A 15,490-nucleotide genomic window follows, 5' to 3' on the forward strand; every position below is an offset into this window, starting at 1 on the left:
AAGCTCCGTGGAGTAAAATATGTCTTAGGTTCTGTTAAATTTAAACAAACATTATCAAGCTTGCCTGTAATTGTCAAGTGGCCTGGGGCTCTTAGGACCATGGGGAATATAGCAGTAGATGATGCCCTCCAGGTTGGATGGGGCGTGGTGACAGTTATGTAGGACCAAACGACTTGAATCTTCATATCTTAATCCACTTTGACTGATGAATATTAAATACAGGGAAATCGAGGGGCACCAGGGTGGCTCAGTCGGTTGGGTGTCTGACTTCAGCTCAGATGCCTCGGACTCAAGTCTGATCTCACAGTTCGTGGGTTCAAGCTCCACCACCGGCTCTGTGCTGCCAGCTCAGAGCCTGGAACCCGCTTCAGATTCTGTGTCTCCTTCTCTCTCTGACTCTCCCCCACTCACACCCTGTCTCACTCTCTCTCTCTCAAAAATAAATAAACATTAAAAAAAAAAGTTAAATAGAAGGAAAGTGGAAGTACAGGAGTAAGGTCTCACCAATCTAATATGGCAATATACCATCGTACGCTATTAATACTTAAATTTGTTTGAAGAATTTATGCTACAAGCAGAACATTCACTCTCAGAGGCTCTTCTCAGTCACAGCACCTATTAAACAGGAAAGATCCTAAAAAATGCCACACAGGCCTTTTTTTGGCAAGTGAGCCATGCAGCAGAATTACGTGGATCATGTGTCTTGGTGAAAAACCATGCTGGTCCAAAATGCCAGACAGGCAACCAAAATGGTTCCCGTAAATGAGGGGAAGCAAAGTGGACACGGAGCCAACAGCTGAAGCTAAGAAGACATGAGAGGCTGGAAGTTAGCGGGGCCTTGCAGGGTCCTAGGTCTGAATGCCTGGCAGTTGCGATTGGTTACAACTGGGCGTGTGGCTGGACGCATTGCCTTAAAAGGGGCAGAGGAGATAAGGCTGAGGAGCCAGGTGTCCTTGTCTCCTGCACCGTCGGTGTGATGGCCTCCAGCACGTCACCAGCTTCACTTTTAGAGTTAAGGGGACTGCCTGTTGACTCACAGGATCCCGTGACCTTAACACGAAGGTGGTTTGACAGAGTTGGTGTGATTTACAATGTAAGGAGAAGAAAATAAGCTTTACTTCTATAATATTTAAAAATTAAGATAAAGATAATTACTACAATTGTTTTAATTTTTCAGTTAATAATGGGAAGTTAAATTGAAGAATACTAAATGCAATTTTAGATTTAATTTATGAATACTAGAAGAATTGGCCTATCGAGTGGGTGTAAGTTTCCTAAATTTTATGTCACTTTCATTGATCTTTAGAATAGCAAAATTGAATACTCCCAAGAAACAACTCTATATTTATACCTAACCTGCCCATATATTTAATAATTTCCTTCCATTGGCTGCCTTTTGTTGTGGTGGTGTGCACAAGTATTATGATCTTTGAGACAAGCATTGACTTTTTCCTGTTACAATAGCTATACATCCTTATTGCTTAAAGATTTTTAAAATGTCGAAAGTACTTATTTCAAAAGTACAAAAGAAGTACTTTGTCAAAAAGTACAAAGAAATACTTTTTTGTCAAAAGTACAAAAGAAGAAAACAAAAACGCACCCTAAATCACACTGACCAGAGATATATGTTGTCCATATATATACATATACATATATGTGTGTGTGTGTGCGCGTGTGTGTATGCACGTACACATACACAGATATATATAGGAAAGAAAATATATATATTATGGAATATATGTATTCCAGAAAATTGGAAGCTGTCTCTCTCTCTGTATACGTATGTATATATGTATGTATGTATGTATATATATATATATATATATGTATATATATATATATATATATTCTAGAATATTATGGCATTTATATATTCTAGAAGTGTACTTTAAAATTTTTTAACAATTACAGGCTTTTAGGGAATTATTGCAATCACTGGAAGTAAATCTGCATGCTTTACATGTAACTTTGACTTTTTGACTTTTCAGGATGTGGTGAGGCTCCTCAGAATGCTATACATCATTTAAAATCCTACAGAGCACTGTGGTGAAACAGAGACCAAATTAAAAAAAAAATCCTCCCAGCAAATTTCATAACAAAGATATTAATAATCTTGTTTTCATTCTGAAAATGATCTGAGTATTTTACCTTAATTAAGGCTTGCAGCTCTTTGATGTTCCATTTTATCTTGCCAGATTCTTTTCTGGTTAGTTTATTTTCATGAGTGATGATGGAGATTTTTAATCTGCCATAGTCATCCATGTACCATCAATTTGACAAACTGTTACTTAATACCAATGATGTACATAGTATTATGTAGCCGGTAGAAGAAAATAAGACCAGGATTTTATTTGGTTGGGACAGTAGTTTATCCCCAAGAAATACACTGGTATTTATAAATTTGAGAAGAAAAGTGAATTACCAAGACCATCCCCATACAACAACAAAATGAAAAGTGACTTTGTTGTAAAAGACTCAGATGCAACATCAACAGCCAGTATGAGTTTTTATACGTATATAGTAGTTATCACATGATGAAACAAATTAGAGAGAAAAAAAGCTTCACTAAAAAGAATTAGCAAATTAAATTGGAACACAACATGCTTTATCAATATCACACAATCTATTTGTATCGCTAAGCATCTAGGTAGGATAAGGCCATAAAACCCTAGTCTTTCAAGATTAAAAATAAAGCTATAAAACTAAGCAGTGCTACCAAAATAACTTGTTTTTTAAAACTTCTTCTCTGAGATTGCATAAAAATAACTAAATTAACACTTGGGAAAAATCTGGAAATTGACAGTGTGAAGCTAATGAGAAAAGTCATGTCATCCATGTGGGCAGGGCTGTCTAGGTGAGAGAAAGTGATGGATGTCCTTCCTCCTCTGAATGGAGTGATGTCTTTATTCCACTCACAACTAAAGAAAATACCACTTAGATTTTTGACTGGTTGTTGAAAAAGGCACATGTAAAGGGAAAGAATCATTTCTTTTCTTTCCTCCACTGAGTTCCTTTAGCAGTGAACTTGGATCTTGAGATGTAAGAAAGACCTTCAGTAATTTATGAGTTCTGTAGCAACCTAAGAGAATTCTTAACCTCTATTTTAAATGTGTCAAAAATAGATATATATTAGGATACATGGAGGGACAGCATTTTACTAGAAGAAGAAAACAGTGGGGATTAATTCCTCATTTCTCATGCCTCAGGTGAAATATACAGAAGGAGCTAAAGTCAAAACAGACTCCCACTACAGAGCCAGTTACAGTATGAAAAATGACCTTCTCCTGCTTTTGGATCAGATTTTCTGTAACAAATGGAATGTATTAGCATCACAGTCATCTAAAAATATCATTTTTGTCATTTTGCTATAAAGTAAAAAAATAATCCAAAAAGTATAGATCATACTGGTTTATAAATGTTTGCTTGCTTTTTTTTTTTTTTGGTAAGTTTTAATCTGAATTAGGTGACCTATAAAAGATGCAATTGTACCAGGTAATAAAATCAGGTAAAAATCAACTAATTTCATGGAAACTTATAATTTTATAGTTTCTTAACAAAAGCTCTGCTAATACTGCAGAGTGCAGAAACTGTAGTCTACTGAAAAAATAAAAAAAATAAAGTATGTAACTAATTTTTAAGTTCATACCAGATGTTTAAAACTATTACATATATTTTTAACGGCCTCAAATATTCACCAGATGGCAGTCTTTTCCTTAAATGTGGCCAAAAACAAATTTGATCTGCTTTATTTCATCTATTAAAAGAGACAAGTGACTTAGGTGAGCAGAGAGCCTGCATTTATCTGACAATGTTAGATTTTAGTGCCTTCTGAAACATACCCCTTAAAATATCCCTAAGGAAATCTGTTTATTCTTCTAAGGGATCACCTCTGATCATTTTCCTCTATCATAATTTTTTCCTTTCCTTTTTCCTTATTCAGAGTGAAACTCATTTTATTTGATATATAATAACTTATTTATATTTATTTAGACTTAATTGTGGTTTTATAAGCGTGGTCCTTTTCCTCTCTCCTGACTTCTAGACCTCTCTGAAATAAGGGCCAAACTTCTTGGCTCGACCCAACCTCTCCTAGCTTCACAGCCCTCCTAACCATTATGGGGATATCCAGGAAGTCTTTCCCAAGAAATTTCCTTACCAGAATTTAATAAGTTTGACTCCAGTGATCTACATCAGCATCTTTGAAACCTCATCATAACCTAGATATAGGATACAAATGTGAATCTTTAGACATTGGTCAAATTGGCATGTTTGGTTCTTGAATGATGATGCTTCTTGGGCATGATGATGATGATAATGATATTACATCAAATGTAAATACATTAGGCAGTTCATGTGAAGTATTTCCAATTTCTAATTCTCATAATAATTGTGAGAGGTACCCATTACCATTTTCTGCTTCATGTTAAAAACTCACCCTTGGGTCACACAAGCAGGAAGGGATGGAGGGAGGTAGGACTTGAATTCTTCTCCATCTGATTCCAAACCATGGAATATTTCCTCTTATGCAAAACAAGCCTTAAAACATTTATTTATATTTGCATGTGTTTCCTTATTCCACAAAATATTTAAGGTAGAATTAAAGTGATGTGTATGACAATATTTCTATTTGTTTCTAAACAAAACCTGAATTTTAAGCCTGGCTTAAGAACAGATATTCTCAGTAATTTTTGGCAAGTTTCCTGAACTCTACGCTTCATTTTTCTCATACCTGTACCAGGTGATGTTTCCAGGAGTCAGTGTGTGTATGTGTGTATAGGTGGTGGGGGTGAGGATTATATCAGAATGCCCCTTAATTCCCCCTAATTTCAAAGTTAGACATAGAATCTTTTTTTTTTTTTTTTTTTTTTTTTTTTTTGGTTCAGAGGATCAGGCAGCCTAGATCACGGTTAAGTAGAACATGGTATGGTAATGAAAAATTCATCCTAAACAGGTGCTTCTAGGACATTTGACTTAATGAATACTACCTGCAAGTCAGGCATTAAGTTTAGGCTGAAAAGTACTAAATGAAATATACTTAAAGTGTACTTTTCTAAGACTGGTAATTTAAAGTCAGGCCAGAAGAAGCAAAGTTCCTCAGATGATAAAGGATTAATGGGTTCTGATATTCTAGAATAAAGTATACAAGAGAGGTATGAGCTAGCAACATTTAATATGTACTTAACTTATCAAATACAATTTTTAAAAATTTAAGCATTTCATAGGTAGAACTAATAGTTGTATCTGCACAAAGCAAAAATATTTTATTTTGATTCCATTTAGAGTGAAGAGTATATCATACACAAAAAAATTCATCTCATATGACAATGTGTTTTAGACTTCCCCAAATCCACTGAGTATTTATATGCTTTACTTTGGAAATACAATGGTACTAGTTCCTTCTTTCATTAATGTTAAGTTTCTTCAATATTTGTGTCTTGCAAAATCTCAAATGGGTATTTCTTCAACGTTAGGGGCACTATTCCTTTACTTTCCCAAAACTGCAGATGTAAAAGCAATTCAAAAATCCATATTGTACAGAAAACAAAATAGATGAGGATGCATATTATGTATTATTTACTTTTTATTTATTTCAAAGTGGCAGTTGATTGCTGGATTAGATTTCTTTAGGTCAAGGGTTTCTTTGTGATCGTATACTTTTTTAAAGTTTTTTACTTTGTGATCATATTTTAATAATATTTCGGTCACCGTAGGCAGCCAAGCAAACCTTAAAAATAACAGCCCTCCAGGAGAAAATACGTGATTGCTTTATTGAAACTTTGCTCACCCAAACCATTCTGCTAACTTTATTCTGTCTTTTCATCTTGAATTGTTCTCCTGTTGCTCTGCTGTGGGGAAATAGATTCTACTTACAGAAATGGGTTAGAAAAAATTCAGGGAAGAAAGCCGCCACCACGGGGTGAAAGCACCTGAGGTGTGCCAGCGAGGTATTGTAATGGGATCACGAGTAACTTGTTATATCACCTTCAGGAAATTACTTTCCATATGACATCAATATACAACTGTACGTCTATCACAAACTTCACTTGTCCCCCAGGCCCTTTGCTTCTCACGTACACAAGTCAATGATTACTGTCTGATTGTTTTCTTCACGTTCACATATGTACGATCATTTTCTTCACATTCACCATGTGGGTAATATCTTGTAAGGTCAATAAATATAAATATGGAGACGAAACCACTGTTCAGAGCTCTTGTCTCCTCCTGGACAGTAGCCTCCCTCGTATTCAATTCTACGTCTGCTCTCTTGCTGGACAAGAGGGAACTCCAGACTCAGTCTGTGACACTCTGCTACAGCGGAGTTGAAGAAGGAGCAGAAGCCAGTGATACTACATCAAGAAGAATATGGTGATTCTATATTCCCTGGGCTTAGCACAAATAATAAATACCATAGGGTGAACTATACCAGATAACCTTTAGAATATCTTCCAAACCTAAACAACTATCTATGATTTTAAGAAAAACAGTTCCATTTTCCATTAGTTTTATTATAAAGGTGTGTGTGTGTGTGTGTGTATGCACACACAAATGTGTGTGTTTGTGTGTGTGTGTGTGTGTATACACATGTACACACACTGCTGGGTATTGTGAAATTCACCAAGAAGGGAAAAGTGATACATATTTTCAACATAATATTTTAAGCAGCAGAATGAATATTTTAAGCAGCTATCATGGTAGCAAACGAGAGGGACATTTTGTTCCATCAGGGTTTCACAATTTGTCTCACACATGAATGGGGAAAAGGATTTGTGTTGTCTGCAAAATAACTTCCTCCAGTCTGGGAGGCGGGGTCCATCTCTGCACACTCCACCATCAGGTTCAGAGACAAGCTCGTCTCTGAGCCCTCAACCTCTGTGTCTGGCCACGCACAGGGTGAAGCTGTGATGGGTGCTACTTGACTAGTCATCTTCTACACTCCTGTGAATATGCCCCTCTCACCTCTTCCCAGAGATTTCTCAGTGCACTCGCACTACTCCCTCATTACTGCCAATCATTTTTAAGGTATTTATGTGTGTGTGTGTGTGTGTGTGTGTGTGTGTGACAGACAGAGAGAGAGAGAGAGAGAGAGAGAGAACAAGGGGGGAGGGCCAGAGAGAGAGAAGGAGACAGAGAATCCCCAGCAGGCTCCGCACTGTCAGTGCCTAGCCCAAGGCAAGGCTCGAACTCAAGAAACTTGAGATCATGACCAGAGCCAAAGTCTGACACTTAACTGACTGAGCCACCCAGGCAACCTCACTGCAGATCTTTTCCTGTGATAATTTAGGGGGAATTGAGGACATCATATAACCAGTTTTGTTAAATCATTAACTTCAAAGCATTTAAAATTGGATTAGGACCCCGGTATGAAGGAATTTCTGGATGCTTCTCTGGAGTCAGGACATAGAGAGATCTTTCTATGTTGCTCAAAGATCAAGTTGTACTCCTAGATTACACCATGTTCTAATGGGCTGGCTGAGCTTGCTGGATATCTGATGGCCTAAGTAACCAGGCACTTTGGCACAGAAAGAGTAAAGACCATGAAAACAGAAAAACCAACTCTCAGATCTCCCTTGGGAAAATTATTCAACTTCTCTGAGCTTCAATTTCCTGATATACAAGACAACAATGTAAAATGGTCTTAAGAGAATGCCTGGTACATTGAAATGCCCAATTACTGTTCACAATTTGTATGGTTATTCTTTGATCTACAACCACCATAGTAAAACGTAATAGAAATTTACAATGCATCTGAACCTATTTGCTTTCTCAAATTACATATTGGTTTTGAGGAAAATTATCCAACACACTGCTAACTGAGGATTCACTGACATTTTGAGCAGGGGGTAATACACATAACATAAAGTCTAAATAAATGCATCATTATTTCTAATTTATACTTTATTCATCATGGTATTATTGTATTCAAAATTCACACTTATATTTGATGATACTAAAATTGCTTCACAAGTAAGCCTGTATCTCCAAATCAAACAAATCCATCTACTTCCCCTAGGAAAATCCAGATACCAAGGAGGAATGGCATAATTAGGTTGCACATGAGGGGTGAGGTTCCTGCAAAGTTAAATCCACTCCACTCACTCATGATCTCATTTAAGGGGGGGAAAAGCTGTGGATTCAGCTGGTAAATTTGCAATTATGAATTTTTCTTATCTTGCAAAAACCACCCATTCCTTCTGGGTTGGTTTGAGCATTCTCTCAGAAGGCTATATTCTGTAAACTGGCTCTCATAGGCTCCAGGCTCACAGTTTAGAATTGTTGTCAAGTGTTTCTAATACATGATTCAAACAACAGTGACTTGGAACATTGATATATCTAGAAGTTAATTGATCTAGAAAATTACTGCAGAAAGAAAAAAAATTGTAGTAATGAAAATGAGAGTACTCTTTCTTCCTAACTGCTTGAAAAATTGGTTCTTAAACATTTAAAATTCCACACTACTTAAATCCTCATTTTATTGTGCTTCAGATATTACAGCAATAAAATTTTACTTACCTTGCGTCTTACCAGTGAATAAGTAAATATAGTAGGTTGGAAAAGGAGGTATTTTTAAAACAGCTATGAGAAGTTTTAATCATATTTTTTTTTTATAATTCCCAATGATATTGACACCTTATCTATTTGGTTAATTATAATTGTTAAATGACTCACTGTTATTCCTTAGTGATTAATTTTTCAAATCACTATAATTAATTAAAGTCAATGAATATATGACTTACTGAGACATCATGTTATTATTTTTAGATTTAATCACAACATTTTTAATGGATTTGAGGGGGGGGGGGTTAATAAAAATGGCTCCAAAGAAAGCTTTTCACCAAAACTCACATTTGAAAGATCAATTTCAATCTCTCTTATTTTTTAAATAAGTTCTGAATTTTTAAAATGTTATTTTTATTAATTTTTTGAGGGACAGAAACAGAGTACGAGTGGGAGAGGGGCTGGGAGTGAGGGACACACAGAATTGGAAGCAGACTCCAGGCCATGAGCTGTGAGCACAGAGCCCAGTGCAGGGCTTGAACCCATGAACCACAAGACAATGAACTGAGCCGAAGTCAGACGCTTAACTGACTGAGCCACCCAGGCGCCCCTCAGTCCTCTCTTACTTTAACATAAACTCACTCTTCATACCAGCACTAACCCTTCACAATGCATTTGCTTTGGGGAATATGTAGTCTCTTCAATGAACATACGTATTTTTAATTAAGTTAAATTAAATGTAATAAACATAAAATGATCTAATGGTACCAAGGTGGAGGGACTTACTGAGCTCTCTTAATGCTAGGTACTTCAGTGTGTTAACTAATGTTTCCAACTACTTGCTGAGTAAGGACTATAATCCTCCTTTTATGTATGAGCAAGTCAAGGCCCTAAAACCTAAAGGATCTGCCTGAGATTATAAAACAGGATTTATATCCAACTCTCTCTCTCTCGATTCTCTTCACTATATTTCACCCCTCTGTCCGAAAGCAGAGAATAAGGGCTCCATTTTGTGTACCTTTACGGTGGAATGGAAATGTCTCAACGCTTGGAGTTTTGTTTAATTGTTTGAGTTTTTTTTTCCCTCCCACTTGATTTTTAGAAAAAGGCTAAAAGCCCTTTACTCTTGTGGGTTCCAAACATATTTAATGATGATGATGATTATTTGACTTTCATAGTAAGCGTGGTATGCTGAAAGGGAAGAGTGGGGGCATGTGGCTCAAAGGGATTATTTATAATTGGCTGGTCCTCGAGAAGAATAAAATGTCAATGTAACTATGGAAGTTAAATGGTGCATTATTTTATGAGTCAGAATGACCAGTTAGCTTATGCTACATTGTCATATTAGCAGTACACCATAGTCTGTGTTTTAAAAATTCTTCTATTTGGGACAGAATTATTCATATCTCTCATGATTGCCATTTGCCAGCTGACTAAACACAATCTATGCTCCATGTGAGATTAGCTTTCAAACTCCCTGCTGTGGAATAATAGGACTCAATTTAATTTTTAGACTTTCAAAGTGCTTGTTAATAAAAATACTTTATATTGGTTACTACTTTACATCATAAAAAGACTTCAAATTGGTTACTACTTTACATATTAGGGGATAAATTTCAGCTTTTTCGTTCTAATGGTAGATTCAGACAATATTGTAGACAACCTTTCTGTTGACAGTCTAAATCAGAATAGAAAGTATAATTGATGAGTTATCTACTATGTCACACAACAGGGTAATAAGTATTTTTGAGGGAGAACGTCTTTAATACTTTACTGTATTTCTCTCTTGCCCACTTTCCTCTCAATCTTGCTCTCCCTGAATTTTGATCATTCCTAAGATTACAGTTACATTTATATGTAGGTTCACTTGCTGTCAATATCCAAGCTGTAATAAAAACAAATAGAAAGGGTTACCTCAATTGGTTAACTACCGAGGAAGGTAAATGTGTTCATTCTGTAAGGGGCAGCTCTGAAGACTAGGGCATGGAGTGTGTTAGCATACATCTTCCTTTATCAGGCATCAACTGAAGTTCATGGGACTGCAAGAAGGCAAATTACTTGTTCTAAAGCCCAATGAGGAAAACAAAATTAATGCAAGAGTTCAAAGTCAACTTTTCAGGGTATCTATAGTCCTGAGGGAGAAAGCAAATGGTTTCTATCTGAGAATTTTAGATTTCTTTTAAGAATAAAGTTCTCTGCCCAGTAGCCAGAGATATACATATTAGTACCGATATCAACTGAGAAAACTATTCTTTATTTTTAGTCAGCGGGGCATATTTTGGGTTGGATGTATATTTGCATTAACATACTACTGCCAATATCCTATTTCAGACCCTGATTTTCAGATCGCATAATAGGCACTGTTTCTAAAGTCACAAGTTGTATTAGCAAATCTACTGAAACTATTTTTAAAAAGTTCCTCTACATGCACTGAAGTAGAAAGTCAAAGAGTGAACTGAATTAAATTCTCCTTTGCTCTCTCTGAGTAGGGTTTCGATGATTGCATTTTTCAAATGAAAAAAAAAAAGTCATGCACTCTAGAGGGTAAATTGCTAATGCTTAATTTCATCTTCGCTGCATATGTTGTGTCATTAACATATATACTTGTTAACAAGAAGGCAGATTATGGCATAATACAGTAATAACCGTATATTATGCTGTTATTATATGTTACCTTATAAAATACCTTTATGCAATTTGAACACCACCAGACTTTAAGAAGCAAGTAAATAAATACTATGATTCTAATTAACAGCCAAGAAAACCAATGTGTGGAATGATTGGGAGATCTGTCCTCTTAGAGAGTGGTGAATGGGGCTGGAAGTCAGCATCTCTATCCCTCAGCCCTGCTCCTTCCCAGCACTTTATAGCTGCTAATGACTTTGTTATTCCTTAGTATTTATTGAGCATCCAAATGAGAAATGATATTATAATATTCAAGATAGAGACACAGCCTGAGTATAGAGATCTAGAGACTCTTGTAGATTTATCTAACTCATATCCCAAACTAGGATAATTAATGATGTAAATGATTCCCATTCAAATTGTTGTAGTGCCTATAACTGGGAAGCATATAGTTATCTTTCATGACTCCTGAGTTCCAGCACTGATATTTCCTGCTTTTGTGATCTGGAACATGTCAATTTTACCTTTTTATTCCTTCATTTCTCCATCTATAAAGGGGGATAACAATAGCACCTACCTACCTTCATACAAAACTCTTACCACAGTTCTGGGCATAGTGACAGGCTTGATGAATATTGTCTAGCATTATTACTGTTTTTATAATTATTATTTTTATTTTCACCATCATCATTCAGACTATCTCAAAGTTCATTGCCAGCTATGAACCTGGCATAGGTACACATGGGTATGTACTATGGGTACATACTGGGAACGTCTTTCCCTCTTTTGTAAAATGAAGTGATTGGGTTAGATAATCTCCAAGATCTCCCAAAGTTATAAAATCTGATATTCTTTTTAGTAGAGCTCTAAAACAAATTTCTTCAACTGAAGTACTCCAGGCTTAACTGTTGAACTAATCAGTAATGTTTAGGAAAAATTTTTTTTTTTCCCAAAGAAGGGAAAAATATAATAAACATATTAGTGAACCTGGGAGACTCTCATATATTAAATATCACATAATCATTAGTATTTAAGGACATTAATTTAAATCTCCTGAAACCCAGTTTGGCACAGTAGAGTTCAATACCTAACATACGATATACAACCCCAGGCATTTTCTAACTTTCCACTTCCTCTAAGTCAGTGGTTCTTACAGTGCTGTCTCCAGACCAGCAGCATTATTATCACCTGAGTACTTGTTGGAAATATAAGTTCCAGGGTCTCATTCCAGACCTGCTGGATCAGAGACTCTTGGGGTGGGATCCAGCAGTCTGTGTTTTATTAAACCCTTGCAGTGATTCTAGTGATGCTGAATACTGAGAACCACTTTGTAAGTGGAGAATGGAAGAGAAAGCTCTGTTTCTGATAAACGTTTACTGAAGCAGTTGAAAGTGTAATTGAGTGTGGCCTTGAATCTGGCCTTAGATGACGTCAAAGAGAAAGGTCTGCTAGAGATAATTAAAAGTCAAGTAACCAATCAATTGGCTCAAAACGGGGCTAAAAAGTCACTCTCAATTATTCCCTGCAGAGAAGTAAGGTACTCAGAAGGTTAAAGAAAAGTCCAGTAAAATTACCAGAGAATATCAGAGTAGTTGTAGCAAGGGAGCAGTCTACATGAGAACACATAACGTTCCGTCTTCTTGCTTAGTGTAGAGAACCACACATTCTGTATGCTGTCTACTAGATGAAAGAAATTAAGTATTACTCTTTATACTTTGTGATAATAAAATAAAAACAAAGCATTAGAACTCAATACCCTGGTTAATGTTGGTCTACATTAAATATGGAAGGAAATATTTAATGATCTGTGCCCATCTATTTATCTAGCACAACTGAAACATCTTCATTAGATGCTGCATTGAGACAATCTTTTAACAGGCTAATAACCACAAGCATTTAAACAATTTATAAAGGCAAGAAGAGAAAATCAATGTCAGAGCAATAGGAAGAGAGATGACTTTATTTGTCTCAATGTCCTCACTATCATCTATGTACCAACCCTAGACCCCTTTCTTAAGTCCAAAATTTCAAATTGCCTCCTAGATGTCAATTTCAAGAAAATAAAAACCGAGTATATCCAATCAGGTTCCATAGACTACGTCCCATAGTCTCTATCCCAGTGAATGCTGTTAACTTTTCCCAGGTATATATCCTTGAACACCCTTCCTCCTTCTTCTTCAGGCCCTTCTCCTGCCCCCTTATGCCCTCTACCCACTAATAGTTTGTATTTACCAAATCCAGTCAGTAGAATTCATCATTACCTGAGGATTTATTCCTCCTTCATCTTTTCCATTGTCATGATCTTTTTTTCATATCCCCGTGATATTTTCCTGTTTCTTTTCACAACTAGATCTTAAGACTCCAAAGAACGGGGACATTGTCTGCTCCCTAGCGCCCAGGACAACAACACGAGGCAGAGTAGGCGTATGCAAATTATAAATTGTTCCCTGGTGAATGTACACAAACTAATCTAAAAATCTCATGGCCCCTATGACTTCAGGATGCCATCACACACTGCATCTTTTTCCAGAGAAAGAAATTAATCTGTGAAAAACTTACAAAAGAAGAATATATTTCCTAATCCACATCTGTCACATTTTAAGTTCTTAAGTAAGTGTTCTAATAATCATATTTGTATAATTTTTATATTATATACTCTTTCTTGACCCATTTTAGGACAAATTTATCTTTTTTTTTGCCTAGTTGGATACTATTGTTTTCAATAGTATTAACATTTGGCTTTAGTGACCTCAACAGAATTAATGGCAATGTGTTCCAGAGTCTTTGGGGGGATAACCATGAGACTAGAAATTAGACAGATTATAATGATACACAAAATGGCTTACAACAATCATAAGAATCATCTAAGAAATTACAATTTATAAGAGAAAGGATTCCTGTCAAGAACATATTTGCTACATACAACACACTGATTTATGGAGGCTGTTATTCCAAAAGATGTTGGCTGTACCTAAGAGATGTAGTATCTAAGTAAATCACAGATAAACAGCCAAGCTCTAAAGGGATTTACTATCCCCAACCCCCCAGCCTGGACAACATCTTTTGCGTGCTACATTGTATACATTTTATGTTCTCACAACCTCACTTTCATTGTACAATGTACCAGGAACTCTAGGGGTAGGTTGGATTTGCTCTTTCAAAATTACAAAGTTCAAACAAAAAGATACAATTTTTTTGTTTATTCTCAGTGCCTTCACCCAGGAGGAATTCTAGAATGTACAAATAGAAAAGGAAAATTCTTGGCCAGCAAACAGATACAAGAGAAATCTTCCAGAAACACATGGCCTGGAATATTTCTGACTCCTGGCACACTGCAAACCTTTACTGCCTTTTGTTAATAATCAGGGTTCAGATCAAGTGCCTGGAAGGAGCCAGGACCTACTTGTGAGACTAGTTTAGCTCAGAAATTGAATATCTTCCAACAAACACTCTCATAATAGCAGATATCTTCTCCAGACACCAAATTACTCTGGCCAGAACAAATGTCATTTGCTAAAGAGACACTGAAATGTATGGCCAGTGTTCTCTAAAAAACAGCACTAAGGTTATTTAGTAATAAATGTAAAGAATGCATTTAAGGACAATTTTGTTCAATAGATTTGTTGCAATTTACAATGATCCCCCCCCCAAAAAAAAGTTAAACCATTAAAAAAAAAAAAAAGATCCAGACCACCGTCGTGACACCTCTCTTATGGTCGCCTATATAGACCAAAAACAAGAGGGTGTACAATATAAGGCCATTGTTATTAGAAACGATAGGCTATGATTGCAGAAGGAATTTCAAAATCACGGGGTGACTGAAGAAGTAGTATCTGAACTTACACAGATGAAAACAGACTTCTACTCACTCCTCCTAGTTGTGTCCTGCACTCTCTTAGTGGTAAAAACCTGGGATATAACATATATCTTTAGGTGTTACCATTACCTGCCCACTTCTGTCCAGGTGAAAGGACAGACGAAAGGAGAGACGAAACAAGTGAATTTTCTACCAGTAAAATGTTAGCAGTATGATGGAAAGGGAACACACAAACAATTGGATATGAAACAGACAACAAAAAGCCAGTAACCCAACAAGCCGAGAAGTATGGTCCTTGTGGAGTGTGGCTTTATGAAGCTTAGGTTCAGCCGAGGAGGAGTGGTGGGCATGCATAAAAACGGACCATAGAACACAGCAAGACCTTTTTCCAGCCATGAAGTTTTCTGCAAATAATGGCGAGCATCCTGATAAAAGTCCTCCAGGAGAGCAGAAATAACAGTAGCCACAGCAGAACTTGCTTTAAAAGAATGTAACATCTCCTAACAGTCTATCATTGGCAGAGCTTGTGCATTATCCAATACGGCAGAAATC

The 15,490-nt window shown here is 36.3% G+C and overlaps 1 protein-coding gene across 2 annotated transcripts in view; it reads right to left on the reverse strand.

Annotated features, from left to right (window-relative positions):
- Nucleotides 1-15,490, reverse strand: part of TRPC4 (transient receptor potential cation channel subfamily C member 4) — a 204,574-nt gene that overhangs the window by 130,719 nt on the left and 58,365 nt on the right. The window lies entirely within an intron of this gene.

This window comes from Prionailurus viverrinus, chromosome A1, assembly GCF_022837055.1.
Source record: "Prionailurus viverrinus isolate Anna chromosome A1, UM_Priviv_1.0, whole genome shotgun sequence".
NCBI classification, from domain to species: Eukaryota; Metazoa; Chordata; class Mammalia; order Carnivora; family Felidae; genus Prionailurus; species Prionailurus viverrinus.